The sequence below is a fragment of the Malania oleifera genome, chromosome 5, assembly GCF_029873635.1.
Source record: "Malania oleifera isolate guangnan ecotype guangnan chromosome 5, ASM2987363v1, whole genome shotgun sequence".
Lineage (NCBI taxonomy): Eukaryota > Viridiplantae > Streptophyta > Magnoliopsida > Santalales > Ximeniaceae > Malania > Malania oleifera.
The window spans coordinates 52,777,690-52,794,585 of record NC_080421.1 but is presented as its reverse complement, the minus strand read 5'-3'; the positions used below and the strand labels follow the sequence as shown (position 1 = coordinate 52,794,585).

Sequence of the window (16,896 nt, the reverse complement as noted above, 5' to 3'; positions counted from 1 at the left end):
TTGGAGCACTGCCGAGCACTATACGACATATGCTGCGGATTTTCATCCAATTATGCACGAGGCATATTGGCCAACTTCCTCATTATCGAAATTGCAGGAAAATCCTACATATGCTCGACATAAAGGTCGGCCTAGGAGCTCACGTATACACAACAAGATGGACACCCGGGAAGTTAGGAAAAAAATCACGTGCAGCATATGTCGTCAAGAAGGACATAACCGCACGAGGTGTCCGAGAAAGACACAACCTAGGGATGCGGCTGGACGTTCGCACTGACCTATCACTTATAGGTTAAACGACGTGTCCTACACATTAAATTGCCATAAGAGGGGCGAAAGAATGATTATGGGTGCTGCCACACGTCAACCATAAGATAAAAGCATGCTTAGAGATACTACCACATTTCCAAACATCTTTGTGCCATACTACTTCTATCTCTTTGTTTTACACTTGTTCCATAGGCCATAGATGAATCAATTTGCCCATTTGTAGCCCCATAATTTCAACAAGTTTTCAGTTGCCATACTACTTCCTTCCTTCTAAACAAGGCGATTTTTAAGTTCAACTATTTTTTTTTCCACATTTGGGAAGCATCATGCTTAGCCTCTTCATCCCAAAACTGCAAGTCTTTCAAATAAATCTGGTGCATCCATTTAGCCCAAGATTCCAAATCTTGGGCTCGGGTAATGAGAGCCTTAGTCCTAGATTCCAGATCTAAGAGTCCCAGGCCGCCTTCCTTTTTCGGTGAACACATATCCTTCCATGCTATCGGTGGGCTTGGCGCAATTCAGTCACTATGTTGATTAATGGGGAATAATGCATCATGAGAACAAAAGCTAGGTGGGATATTTTCAGTTGTTCACATCTAGGATGAAACCGGAGATTTTCGTTCACTTCCACCCCAGAGAAAGCAGCCTTGACAGATATTCAATTCTTATTATTGTTATGTTGACTCTTTAACAATGTTGTTTTGTTTGCAGGATCAATCCAGGGCTGTCCGATCATAGTGTATTGACGATGGGCGATCATCACCGGTCTTGTCGGGCATGGACCAATTCGCACATTGACGTGTTATATTGCCGAGGGGGCACTCAGAGTGTACACGACCGGATAGGCGCGGTCCCCCGCATTGTTGATTGGATACAAGAGACGGGCTTCTATGGGATACATCATATTGGCCATATCCAGTTGGATTGGCATCTCGTGACCGCGTAGGAGATGATCATTGTATTATTTCACTTGTAGGGCATGTATATGTTCATTTTTTCATTTGTACATCATATATATGTTCATTACTTCATTTGTACATAATGTATTTGTTCATTACTTCATTTGTACATCATGTATTTGTTCATTACTTCATTCGTACATCATGTATTTGTTCATTACTTTATTTGTACATAATGTATTTGTTCTTAATTCTGAATGTGTAGAGGACCCATATGTAAAGTGGCAAGCATGTTAATTTGTTCATTTGAAGAATGTTTTCTTTGCACAGGAACATGGATGGATATGCTCAATTAGTAAATAGGACTCTGCCGAAATTATTATAGTATTTTGATAGGTTAAATGTATACGAAACTTGTGAATGTAACGTTGTGAACATACTGGTATCAATTGTATTTGAAGAATGTTTTCTTTGCACAGGTTCGTGGATGGATATACTCAATTTGTAAATAGGACTCTGCCGAAATTATTATAGTATTTTGATAGGTTGAATATATACGAAACTTGTGAATGTAATGTTGTGAACATGCTGGTATCAATTGTATTTGAAGAATGTTTTCTTTGCACAGGTGCGTGGATGGATATGCTCAATTTGTAAATAGGACTTTGCCGAAATTATTGTAGTATTTTGATAGGTTGAAAGTATACGAAACTTGTGAATGTAACGTTGTGAACATACTGGTATCAATTGTATTTGAAGAGTGTTTTCTTTGCACAGGTGCGTGGATGGATATGCTCAATTTGTAAATAAGACTCTGCCGAAATTATTCTAGTATTTTGATAGGTTCAATGTATACAAAAATTTTGAATTGAATTTTTATATGCTCAATCTTCTTAGAAGATATATTACTTTTGTAATAGAGCTCCTAAGTATAAAACTAAATTGATTTTTTGAAACCTTAGCTTCAAACCTTAATGCTAGTTCCACTATCCTTTACCGCAGTTCCATTCCATGACTCATAAGCGTAATTGCAGAGTAATTAGTACAATTGTAAATATATTCTTTATTTTTGTTTATAGGGATTAAAGTGTTTTTCCTCTATTCATTTGATATTTTCTTGATTTTTATAGTTGTGTTAAATAAATTAGTTAACATATAATTTCGTACCATCTAGGCATTTCCAAACTTCGATGTCTTCATAATTAATAATCTTAGGTACCAAGTCCATTAGCTTCTGATGTCTTCATGATTCTAAGCCTCTTCACTGTGTTGAGAAACATCCTATATACAAACCAACAAACATATGTTTACCATATATATTGTCAGCATTTACATAACATCTAAATTTCCAAAGACAATATTGTCTTTTCCATCGACATAGGCCTCTACCTATCCAAAGTACCTAGGAACTTGAATGAAACAGGTCTCAAAAGCATGGTCCAAAATGTTTAATATTACGTTACTAGTAGTGCAGCTACTGCTCCTACACCTTAAAATGTTGCTCGAAATAGACCAGCTAGTCTCCCACAAGGCTAGCCTTATCATTTGATGGGATGCCATTTGGGGCTTAGTAGTGCATATACAAACATCAGGCATAAATATGTGCATATAGACACACAAAGACTCATTCATGAAAACATATATACATAAGTATAAATATATTGCACTAGTATAATCATTTAAAATGAAATGAAAGGTGCATACTCCCAAGGAACATCTTGTACGAGCATCAAGTCCCCCTCCTTATCTTCATAAGTGAGCAAAAATTCGGATGATCCATTTAAAATCTTGGTGGCCTTTCTTTATTGTTCACTCTCTCCACTCGAACATAGTTACACAATCATAATTACATTTTAAAACTAGAAAGGAACTATCTATGCAACTCATCTTAAACCACTTGGTTCTAAAAGTTAGTCGTTAGATTGAGGTGCAGCAATGATTTAACAATAGTTTCACATCAAAATATTTAAGATTGAATTGATAGAAAATAAGTAAATTATACATTATTGATAAAAAATATAAAAAATAAAGATTACACTCACGAATGGAAGTGACGCCTGATTCTTCACTCAAACATGTCCTCTCATGCTTGGGCTAAAGTCTCATATATAGAAGAAGCATTTAGATCCACTTTCCTCCCTATTGGCAATCCATCCATGTTAACCTTAACAAACCCAAGATGTCCTTTTTCTATAGCAACAATATTGTTCTTATTGCTACCATTGTACACTTTTTTCTTTGAAGTTTTCTTCAATTTATCATCCTCACATGTCTCATCTTCTTTAGAGGTCAGAGTCTTTACCTGGCTAGCCAAGTTGTTCATCCTATAAGCCATATGGGCGGTGTCCTTACCTGGTTAGCCAAGTTGTTCATCCTATAAGCCATATAGGCGGTCATCCCACAACCTGACTGCTTCCAATGAACAAAATTAATTATAGTAATGACTAATGAGTAATATATTAGTTGACACATGGAGAGAGAGAATAATGGAAGCAGCCATGATTCCAATCTTTTAACAATCCAAATTAATGGAGGCAGATCCCAATCTTTTAGTTATCCTCATGATCAACATTTTATTCTCTACTCTTCATCATTCCAATTTTCTCTGTAATTTAAAAAAAAAAAAAACGGTTAACCCTTAATAGAAGAAAATCAAAACATCCATATCAGCAAAATAAAAATGACATTAGAATTTATAGGGAAAATGGTGGAACAGAAACTGAGAGAGAGAGAGAGAGAGAGAGAGAGAGAGAGAGAGAGAGAGAGAGAGAGAGAGAGAGAGAGAGAGAATAATAGAGGAACAAACACAAAATACAAAATGCCATAAATGCGGATATTAAAATCCTAATTCCATCAAAAGGAACAGTATGATAAATTGATGGATCAGAGACTCTCTTTGTGCCAGAGATAGTAGCAACAAATGGAACATGTTAATATTTAAATATTTCCTACTCAAAAAAATATATGAAGATTTCCCTATTTAATTAAATATAATTAGTGTATATTTATAGTGTATGACTGTTATATAAATTTTTGATAAAAAATATTTTAAACTAAATTACAAACTATAAATTATTATAAGTGAAAATTGTTAGAATTGGTGTATTTTCAAGAGAGGGGGGGGGGTGAATTGGAATTTTAAACTTTTCTCCTAGGTTAAGTCAGAAGTCAATATGATTTGGTAACCTAGGGTCTTTCTATACAATTGCACATATGTCGATAAATAAAATATGTAGAATTTAAATCATGCACGTCATTCATACCATAACATATACGTATGGTAAATATAAAGTGCAAAAATGTAAACAGACACATGATATGTTATCGGGGTTCGGCTAACGGTGCCTACGTCCCCACTTCTAGCTCGCAAGTCCGATGATTCCACTAAAGGCTCACTTAAGGGTGGAGCGGCACCGATTACAAATTAGGTCAATTAGCACAGGGCTGACCTCAACCTAAAAAATCAGGTCAATTAACGGGGCTGACCTCAACCTACACGCCTTAACAGAATGGCGCACCTAGCTTTCCTAACCTGGTCTAAGCCAATCCAGGACTATTTCAAAGGGCTAGTCTCCCTCTTCAGGCTTGTGCCTGGAATACAACAGTTTTTCTTAATCAATGAAACGGTACAGTGATTGTGCTTTCAAGTAAAGCATATATGTATCCAATTACGCGCAATCATATACACCACAAACAAGATATAATATGTAAACTCAGTGTGGTCTAATGTTTCAGCTCAAATATATTTTTCTATCAGTGTAATGAGTGCGTGAGAGTATCAACAAGCAATCTTTGTATCTCAAGCTATTCAATCAATAAATTCACACAAAGATATCAAGTCTCAAATATTTCAATCAGCAGTATGTCTTAAGCATGTAAATATCAAATAATGTATATGCTTGGTTTGCAAAAGATATGTAATCTTTGTATTCAGCAAATAATATATGAGTGAATAAATATTGCAACAAAGATTAATATCACAAACATAAATATCTTCTCACAAATATGTTAATATAAATCACACAAGATATTTGAGTGTGTTTTTGAAAATATTTTTGCAACCCAAAAACAAATACAAGCTTTCTAAGATATTCCAACACAAATGCAATACTCAGAAGCTTAGGTAAGTCTTCTTACGATAGGCTTATGAACAAAGCTCCCTAAGAACACTTAGGTTTGACTCTCAAGAAAATCATTTCAATCAAACACGCAAGGAGAACAAACCTTTCAAGACAATCACTCAATTAGCTTACAAACGACTTTTTCCAATAAGAGAAGGTAAGTATGAGTGGTTGGAGCTGAGAAATGAGTATTATAGGTTTTGGGAATTTTGGAGAATCTCTCCTAATCAAAATGGGTAATCTCTCTTAATCTTTTCAAATGATGGGCTATATATAGAAGTGGGAAGAATTTTAGCCGTTAGGACATATAGGGTATTATCAATTTTGTTTTAAATCATTTTAACCCTAATTAACCCTGTTTTAAAATATTTATCCACGGTAAAAATGCAAGACAGCCCGAGAGCATCGGTCGACCAGAAACCTTTCGGTCGACCCAAGCTTATATGGTTTGGTTGACCGGACCAGAAATGAATTGCCTAGGTCGGTCGACTAGACGAGTATGTCCGAGGCGATTTTTTCAAATCAACGAGATTCGGTCGACCAGTATGAAAATGAACTAACTAGTCAGTTGACCAGAATGGTGATTTTTTAAAATCAGCGCAGTTCGGTCGATCGGGAAGAAATAAACTAGATGGTTTGGTCAACCAGACCGTTGGGGCATCTCCCGAGGATCCTCGATCGACCAGAGCTTTGGCGTTCATTTTGGGCTCGGTCAACTAGGAGGTCAAAGTGTTGACTCAAAGAGAGTTCAGTCGACCGGGTGTAAATGAACTATATGAGTTCGGTCGACCGTATTGTGGTCAAACTATTAACCTGGTTTGTGTTCGGTCAATCGAGAGTATTTGTACTATGAAGTACGGTCGACCGAATGTGCCTATTTCGAGCATCTTAGTCCTATTTAAGCATGCAAACACCCTATTCAAATGACCATTCATATATATATGCATGTGTGAGTGTTCTAGAGTCATTTTTAGGTCCTTTTTAGTTCGAGGACACGAAAAAAATCCGGTGTCGGTCGACCGAAGGGTGTTTCCTAAGGTCTTTCTAAGGTCATTTTCATTTTGAGCTTACACATTACATCATACAAGTGATGCATGTAATTATTACAATCAAAGCCCTATTTACTATTACAAACCCTTTAAATGATAATGAAATAAAGTACAACATGTATTGGGTCTTCCAACTTTAAGCTTTCACGTGCCATTAATATATCTGCTAATATAGACCTGCACATGAACTAGATATCCATTAAATACATGAGTATTTGTCATTATCAAAACCGGGATATGACCCATGGGGTTAACAATCTCTCCCTTTTTGATGATGAAAAATACATGAAGAAAAAATATGGGTATAGCCTAAGAAGGCTCTCCCTATCAATATGCATTAAATAAAAACCAATTTTAACCCAAATATTTTTGCCTCTTCATCTCCCCCTTTTGACATTAGAAAAAAAGGTCATATGAGTTAACACTTTAGGCAATGGGTAAATGTTACATTTATACATTATAAGTCTTGGAAAGATTTTGAAAAAAAATTCGGCAGAGTGCTGTTTGAAAATTGGACTTTCCAAAACAAATCCTATAGAACATGTAACATGTTTGAGTTTTTATTTCCTAACAGTTTATCTACAACTACTCAAAATGTTCAGTATGATATAACCAATAGAATATAAAGCTCAATAAGATCATGCAATAAAATGTAAAGTCCAAGGGCATCATAGAGTAGACATACGGATTATGCACACAAGCAACAATCTATATTCACAAAGTCTAAGGCAATAAAACAAATCAACTGTAAAATTTGTTTCTTAGACTTGTAAATTTTACTTGAGAGCTCCCCCTAAATTTATGCAAACTATGAAATATCTAGGAAGCATCTACTTATACTGACATTAATTATGAGAGTTCATTAAGTTTCTAATACAGTATAAGTAATGAAACAAATTAGACTTAAAAAGTTAAAGCCAATTAATAGTATAGGTCCACGGAGCTTGGTGAGTTATAATTCTTTTCTCAAGGATGGGGCTTAAACTCCCCGATATAGTCTCAGGCATACATGAGTGCGTTTACGCTCAAGAATGAATTTCATTTAAGCACATCCATCGTATGTTCATTCTTCTTAGTATTACTTAGCATGCAAGAGATTTTAGGCATTAAGTTCTTATTGATTTATCCTGAGATTGAGACTTAAATTCCCATGTATATTTGCATACACACTTACTTGAATTAAGCTCAAGGATGATGTTCACTCATGTGCATTGCTTATATACTCATCCTACCAAATAAATCCAGCATGCAACAAATATTAATCATTCAGCGCATATGCATGACATATTGCATTTCATTTTAAAAGCACGATAGTCAATTAAGACTATACTCAAAGTTATGCAATTTTGAAATACATGTATGTATATAATAATAATAATGAGGCAAGAGGAAAAAGAGTTTGTTTTGAAATTTGATCTTGCCAGAAGTTAATGTAGATAAATATATATATATATATATATATACATATATAATTATAATATACATCCCTTTTTTAATGTTTGCAAAATGGTGTTGGGGGTTGCTTGTTGGAAAAATAAGATTTTAATTTAAAGCAAGAAAGTACAAGTTTTCTGGTTTGTCCATTAAGCACATACTAAAATAACCAGAAAACCAAAACCATAATGATCCTAAAATTTTTGCCATACCAATCACATGCAAGATCATATGGCAAGTACAAACAGTTGTGGCAATATAAACATGCTTCAAATTATGATTTTCAATAAAATCTTTTCATTCAAGCACATGCCACAATGAATTCATTCTAAATCTAAGCTAAACATATGGGTAAGCAAAATAGGGTAGTAATTTAATTCTAGATGCTCCCCCTATCAATTTGAATATGTGCTTAGATTCTTTAACTACTTATACTAACCAAAGATTAATTTATTTTTCTTAGTAGTATAAGTCATCAATCTAAATCTTTAAAATCAACTATACTGAGTATTTGTCATTTACATTTGCCACTTGATTAGTATAGTTGTCCCTATAGACCATAGATGCATCAGAAGATATATATTAAGACATGCAATAATGTTCATGACCCGAAAACATTCCATATCAAATCATACAACTTTAAGCACTGGATATAATGTTTAGGGTATTCTCAAGAGCCTCGATATTCAATAAATGAAAGTGATGCATATGGATCGTTTATGCGCTTCCTATAGGGATGGATCTGAGCCTTTCTAAATGATTGATGATTATGTTAGGATGAAGTTTAATTATCTATTTGATTTCACTTATCCTTTCAAAAATTTGTTAACATTAATTTCATCATAATCATCTTTAGCACAAGGTTTTATTTTGGGAAAATTCCTATCAAAATTTTAGCAGCATGTCATTTGTAAATTAGACATTCTTCCATAAAACCTGCACCTGATAGATTCAATCAAGCAAATTATAATTAAGTTCAAGGCACATGAGAACCTATATCAACTACCAGCATGCAATTCTCATCAACTGAATCCGCCATGCAAGAGGCATTATATACTAAGCATGCAATCAGATAGCAAAATAGCCATTTATAAAATATAATCTATCAAACCAAGAATATAAATGGTAGAGAGTAGAGGATAGATTTGAGTTCAATACAGTGCTATCATTCATTGAGGCATATAAACTATGATCATGAGAGCATTTAATATAAATAGTCATAAAAGAGAGAGGCTCCCCCTAAGTTATGCACTCATTCAATTTATGCCTTTTTCATTTTCTAGTTCTTTAGCCAAGTGTTTTAAGATTTTTGATGATTATTTCTTTAAGTGAGCTAAGCCAGTATTGCCTTTATTGATATGAATTTCAATATGTGTGTGAGGCACAAGTTAGAATGACTTTCAATTTTAAAAATACACATGCATAGGTCTACTTAAATTTTATGCATTCATCTAGATTAAGACCTAGGAAATCAAGTTAGTCACTTAACTCATCTCTAAGTATATAAAGCTCTAAAGGATATGACTTAATAATTTGAGAGCTTGTGAAGTGAAAATGAGTAAATACTCTTGACAATCAAATTATCATTTAGTTCAGAAGAGTATTTAGAATGAGTGGACATTTTCAAAAATGTTTTCATGCTTAGTAATCATGTCCATGCTTTGGCAAAGAGCATATAGGATATGTGAATGTTGTGAGCAATGCTCTTCAGAGAATGGAAAGTATCCTATAAATATAATTACAATCTAAAACAAGGATACAAGTAGATAGGTGAAACCTTACCGAATATGATCATAGTTTGGTAAGGATTTTCTATGAAGGGGATAAGTGAATCAAGATTAGAGGATTTAATTATTAAGCTCAAAGGGAATAATTTGATTTAACAATAAAATACAAATTCCCAAGTGGATGCCTCTAATTTTGATTGTGTAAGGGATGTCTTATTTTTTAGCACAAGATAGATATGGAATTTATTATCATTGCTTATACCTAGAGTGATGACCAGGTCTTGACTAATGATATTAGGGTAAAAAGATATAATGCAAGACAAGGTCCCTAAAGCTCAATTCTGTGCAATGGATAAAAGTATGCTTAAACTTGTTATTTTCATGTTAGCACAGGTTAAGCATTTTGAATTAAATACCAGGCATACATGCCATGTCCATATGGAAGTGGATAAAGATTCTTAGTATAACAATATAGGTGAGTGCGCATACTAAAATTTTCATTATAAGCAACAACCACTTCCTAAACCTACAGTCATAACACCCCTCTAAACTTAAGCCTAGGAACTAAGGAAACATCAAATAATTAAGTAATATTAAGTTAAATCCAATTTGCCTTAAGACCTACGAGGTTTGCTTTTATGATTACCCAAATCATTTCTTTTTCTAACCCTCTGGCACTTCTGGATAAGAGAATAATTTGGTTGTGCCTCTTTCTTTTATAATGCAAGCAGGTTTTGTAAATGCGTGAAAGGATATGCTTACAATTCTTATGATTGCTTGTAGAGACATCATAGTGAGAATTATGTGATAGTCCTAAATCCTTTTTGAAAAGATTTTTCTTTTTAATCTCTAAGGCTTTATTATGATTATTCTTCTCATTTATAACTTTGAGTGTAGCTCTAGAATAATCATCAATTTCTTCTTCTAAACAGATAATTTTTAAGATTTTCTTAATCTTTCTCTTTTCTAAGATGGCGTGGTAGTATTTTAGATTTTCTAATTGTGCAGCCAACCTTTTATTTTTGTTTTCAGAAAGATTTTCTGCTTACACATCCTAACTGTAATCTTATGAGCATTAAGGATTTTCTTTTTCTGTTTTTCATAAGATTTCATGCTTCCAAAATTTGATGCACATGATTCAACAAAAGATTTAATACAATCATTTTCACATATATTATTGCATGCATCATCAACAAATTTGTCACAAAATGCAAGAGATGATTCATTCCATAATATATTGCAACATTCAATATATGAATCATCACATACATCATTAACGGAATTATTATGAATTTCAATAGATGATCCAGCATTTGATACATCACATGATTTGGCACGAGAATCATCATAGTAAATATCACATGAGCAATCAGATGATTCATCACAAGATTTTTCAAAGTAAACATAGCATAAATCATTTATAGTATTATCAACAAATGATTCAGTATATGACCCATCACAACATTCATCACAAAAGCCATCAAACAAGTTAGAGTGAGAATCATATACCTCTTTGTTGATTTCTAGCTTATGATTTACCTCTTTTTGATCATTTGAGCTCGGAGTATTCGGAGGAGTTAAGATCTCCTTCTCCTTGGATTCTCCATATTTCTTTTCTAGTTCATCCCAGATTTCCTGTGCACTATGACATGCCACACACTCAACAAAAATATCAGAATCTAACGCAAGGTATAACATGTCCATGGCATTAGAATTAATCATATTAAAATCATTTTCATTTATTTGTGCACATATTCCTTTAGCAGTCACAAGCTAAACCCTCCAGTCCATAGATTTCAAAAATATGGTCATTCTAACTTTCCATGTGGTGTAATTGACACCACAAAATAATGGAGGACTGGAAAGTGACTGTCTCTCACTGAATGGGGATAAACCAAAGTGAGCTATTGCGATCTTTTTGCAAAAACGTTTGAGTCTAGTGCAACAAGGCTCTAATACCAATTGTTAGAACTGGTGTATTCCCAAGAGGGGGGGAGGATGAATTGAAATTTTAAACTTTTCTCCTAGGTTAAGTCAGAAGTCAATATGAATTGGTAACCTAAGGTCTTTCTATACAATTGCACATGTGCCGATAAATAAAATATGTGGAATTTAAATCATGCATATCATTCATACCAAAACATACACGTGCGGTAAATATAAAGTGTGGAAATGTAAACAGACACACGATATGTTATCGGGGTTCGGCCAACTATGCCTATGTCCCCGCCTCTAACTCGTAAGCCCGAGGATTACACTAAAGACTCACTTAAGGGTGGAGCGGCACCGATTACAAACTAGGTCAATTAGCACAGGGCGGACCTTAACCTTAACAACCAGGTCAATTAGCGGGGTTGACTTCAACCTACACGCCTTAACAGGGTGGCGCATCTAACTTTCCTAACCGAGTCTAAGCCAATCCGGGACTATTTCAAAGGGCTAGTCTCCCTCTTCAGGCACGTGCTTGGAATACAACAGTTTTTCTCAATCAATGAAACGGTACAGTCATTGTGCTTTCAAGTAAAGTAGATACGTACCCAATTACGTGCAATCATATACACCACAAATAAGATATAATATGTAAGCTCAGTGTGGTTTAATGTTTCAGCTCTCAAATATATTTTCTATTAGTGTAATGAGTGCGTGAGAGTATCAATAAGAACTCTTTGTATCTCAAGATATTCAATCAATAAGTTCACACAAAGTTATCAAGTCTCAAATATTTCAATCAGCAGGATGTCTTAAGCATGTAAATATCAAATAATGTATATGGTTGGTTTGTAAAAGATATGTAATATTTGTATTAAGCAAATAATATGTGAGTGAATAAATATTGCAATAAAGATTAATATCACAAACAAAAATATCTTCTCACAAATATGTCAATATAAATCACACAAGATATTTGAGTGTGTTTTTGAAAATATTTTCCCAACCCAAAAACAAATACAAGCTTTCTAAGATATTGCAACACAAATGCAATACTCATAAGCTTAGGTAAGTCTTCTTACGATAGGCTTATGAACAAAGCCCCCTAAGAACACTTAGGTTTGGCTCTCAAGAAAATTGTTTCAATCAAACACGCAAGGAGAGCAAACCTTTCAAGACAATCATTCAATTAGCTTACAAACGACTTTTTCCAATAAGAGAAGGTAAGTATGAGTGGTTGGAGCTTAGAAATGAGTATTGTGGGTTTTGGGAATTTTGGAGAATCTCTCCTAATCAAAATGGCTAATCTCTCTTAATCTTTGCAAATGATGGGCTATTTATAGAAGTTGGAAGAATTTTAGCCGTTAGGACATATAGGTTATTATCAATTTTGTTTTAAATCATTTTAACCCTAATTAACCTTGTCTAAAAATATTTATCCATGGTAAAAATGTAGGGCAACCTGAGAGCACCGGTCGACCCAAGCTCATATGGTTCGGTCGACCGGGCCAAAAATGAACTGCCTAGGTCGGTTGACTGGACGAGTATGTTCGAGGCGAATTTTTCAAATCAGCAAGATTCAGTCGACTAGTATGAAAATGAACTAACTGGTCGGTCGACTAGAATGGTGATTTTTTAAAAACAGCGCGGTTCGGTCGACTGGGAAGAAATGAACTAAATGGTTCGGTCGACCAGACCATTAGGGCATCTCCCGAGGATCCTCGGTCCACTAGAGCGTTGGCGTTTATTTTGGGCTCAGTCGACGAGGAGGTCAAAGTGTTGACTCAAAGAGAGTTCGGTCGACCAGGTGTAAATGAACTATATGAGTTCGGTCGACCAGACTGTGGTCAAACTGTTAACCTGGTCCATGTTTGGTCGACCTGGAGTATTTGTACTGTGAAGTATGGTCGACCGAATGTGCCTATTTCGAGCATCTTGGTCTTATTTAAGCAGGCAAACACCCTATTCAAATGACCATTCATATATATGCATGTGTGAGTGTCCGTGGGTCATTTTTAGGTCCTTTTTAGTTCAAGGACGCGGAAAAAATCTGGTGTCGATCAACCGAAGGGTGTTCCCTAAGGTCTTTCTAAGGTCATTTTCATTTTGAGCTTACACATTACATCATGTAGGTGATGCATGCAATTGTTACAATCAAAGCCCTATTTACTATTACAGACCCTTTAAATGATAATGAAATAAAGTACAACATGTATTGGGTCTTCCAACTTTAAGCTTTCACGTGCCATTAATATATCTGCTAATATAGACCTGCACATGAACTAAATATCCATTAAATACATGAGTATTTTTCATTATCAAAACTGGGATATGACCCATGGGGTCAATAAAATTTTAAATTAATAATTGATTCTTCACTCAAATAATTCAGAAAACAATTTATTAATAATGAAAACCTGGTGCATAGAAAATCTCGCTACTTGGAGTAGCGAGATTTAAATGCCCATTCTGGCAAAGGCGCGTGGCAATGAAATCTCGCTACTCGAGATTTGCTTAAGGTCAACACGTGGGAAATCTCGCTACTTAGAGTATCGAAATTACGTCAGAGTCATTCTGGGAAATACTTCCCAGAAAGGGATATTATTTAATATATTTTTAAAAAAAAGTTAATGCGGAAAAAAACTCGCACGGGGAGAGCTGGGCGCAAGAGGGAGTTGCTGCTCTTCTCTTTAAGTGTGTGTATGTGTAACAAGAAAGAGAGAGAGAGTCATGAGGTATTCCTTTCTTGTCTTTCTTTTCTTTCTCTCTATTTCTTTTCTCTTTCTCCTACTCTTTCAGCTGTGCTCCTTTAGTTTTTTTTTTTCCATCCTTCTTCCTCTTACTATTTTTTCTCCCACAGGCAGTCGTGTGTTGTTTTCTTGCTATTCTTTGTAGCTGTGCTGGGATGTCATGAGGTGCCATGAAGGGGTTTGTTCATGTAGAGAGTGAGGGTGGAATTTGTGCCTGAGGGTGGCTATGTGGTGCCCATTTTTACCTTCACCCCCCTAAAACCCTATTTCATAATATGGTGACCTAATGGCTATTTGTTTGGTGCCAGAGGAGACTCCCTAACAGATAAGTATCCCCCCTTTTTTCCGTGGACTTAGGGCTCTGCGTTCATATTCTTGATGTGTGCATTCTGATTGTAATGAGTGCTGGTTTATCTTCAAATATGTGGAATGTGAGTGTGCTTGGTGTGTGTTCAAATTTATGGCGTATGTGTAGAGTTTTTTCCCATTTTATTATTAAAAAGAAATAAAATATTAAATAATACTCTTATTGGGAAAAAATTTCCCAAACTGATGCTCACGTAATCTCGCAGCTGACGCGTGGCACGGTTGCAGAGAAAATCTCGCAGCATGAAGCTGCGAGATTTAAAGGCTTAGCCCAATAGGGTGGTGACGCGTGGCACTGAGCAAATCTCGCAGGACTAACCTGCGAGATTTACCGGCTATATATATAAATTAAAATTTAAAAATCTTATAACCAATTAAAAAAACAAAATATTTTAATTTGAAGTTAATAAAGCAAAATGTGTTTTAATTGTAAAAAAATTATAAAATATTTTTTCCAAGGAAGGCTTTTGAATGTACTCAATTTTTTCGACAATTGAATTAATAATTATTTTAAAAAAAATTCAAAAAAATAAGTATTTTTTAAAAAATAAATATACTAAAAATACTTATAATATATAAAATTATTTTTAGATAAATATTTTTCTAGCTAAGTATTTTTTGTAAAAAATTCTTTTCATTGGAGCATAAATTATTTAAATCTCAAGGAGTTAAATTTTTAAAATAGTCCTATTTAATGTAGAAAATTTAAATTTTTAGAATTATTTATTCATAATGACAAACTATTATTGTAAAATTGGAGTATTAATCAAAAGAACGTGATATTTACAAACATTTTAAAAAAAGAAATTAGAAGATATTGATAGATAATCACGAATCTAATTTTACTTACTAAATTGGCCCTAGTTAAATAAAAATGAAAAAAATTTATTTCGACTTATCTAAGTGGGTAAAATCCTTAAAAATCATGCTTCACTCGATCTAATATATATATATATATATATATATATATATATATATATATACACACGCATATATATAGCTCATACTCCTATTATTTTGAAAATAATTTTTTATTTATTATTTGTCATAAACTCATAAAAAGATCACATTATTATTTGTTTTATATTATCAAGATAAATTAAAACCGAATTTATAATTAGTCTACAAACTAATCAACAAGTAGTAATTAAGTGATCTAAATACACTTAGCAAAATAATAGGTTGGTACCGATTCTATGAAATTAAAGTGATTATTATGACCTCCAGCAATTTCAGACACTTATAGATGTTGCAATACCATTCAAACTTAAAATAACAAAAATTTGCTATCCATTGTAATTTTGGGTGAAGGTTTCCGCACTTTGCATGTTGCAACATATATATAACTGTCATGTGTCATTTTTTACATTTGACAGTATTTAATTCTTTGGAGCAAAGGTCGAATCTTTCACTATTTAGTTAAATAAAAGTTATTTTATTCATTCAGATCAATATGTCACTCAAATTTATTATTAATTTTTTTTTCAATTAAGAATTAATTAAGTTATATTAAAAATAAGTTGCTTGATTTTTAATTTTTAAATGAAAGCTCTAAACTAAATAAATAATTTTCACCCCTTCACTTTATCACCTAAGTACCAACAATCTTGATATGTAACATAAATAGATGAGAAATGGAATCTTGACAAATTTATGGAACTTCTTCTAATAAAATCATGACATTAACGTGAGAATACCCAGTTCAATCAGGCATGATTCGTATTCTACTTATAATTTGTCATGAAACTAGCTATTGTTTCAAACACATTTATAGAATATAATTAAGAAGAATGTGATTGAATTTGCTATTTATTTTTACATGTTTATATATTTTTTACATATAAATACAATATAATTAAAAAAAAATTAAACTTACATTGCCACGTACTTCTATGTATTCTTCATTAAAGTTTGGACATTTTTGTAAGTTTTTATAAAGCTTATTTTTAAATTCTTTAGAAATTCTTATTAACTACAATTTGAGAAGTTTTAAGTCATTTATATAAACTCATTTTGAAAAATATAATTCAATTAGCACTTTATCACTTTTTGCACAATATGACCTAGAATTATGAAAAATTATTATCTCAATGCATGCTTCTTAATTTGTCCTATCCCCCCAAAGGTACCATATTTTCATATAATTTATTACTACCATTATGCACAATATGACCTAGAATTATGAATAAATAAAATAAATAAATTTTTTTAGAAAATTAAAAACATATATTATGAAAATATCCAGCATATGATTTCAAGTGCAAAGTTAGGAAGTAAATTATAACAAAATTTAAATGAAATTTAAGGGATCAATGGAACAACTAAATCTTCAGTTTCAAAACTTGAAGTGG

General features: G+C 33.4%; 1 pseudogene; it reads right to left on the bottom strand.

Annotated features, from left to right (window-relative positions):
- Positions 1–2,380: 2,380 nt before the first annotated feature.
- Positions 2,381–16,896, bottom strand: part of LOC131155973 (auxin-responsive protein IAA13-like) — a 123,816-nt pseudogene continuing 109,300 nt past the window's right edge.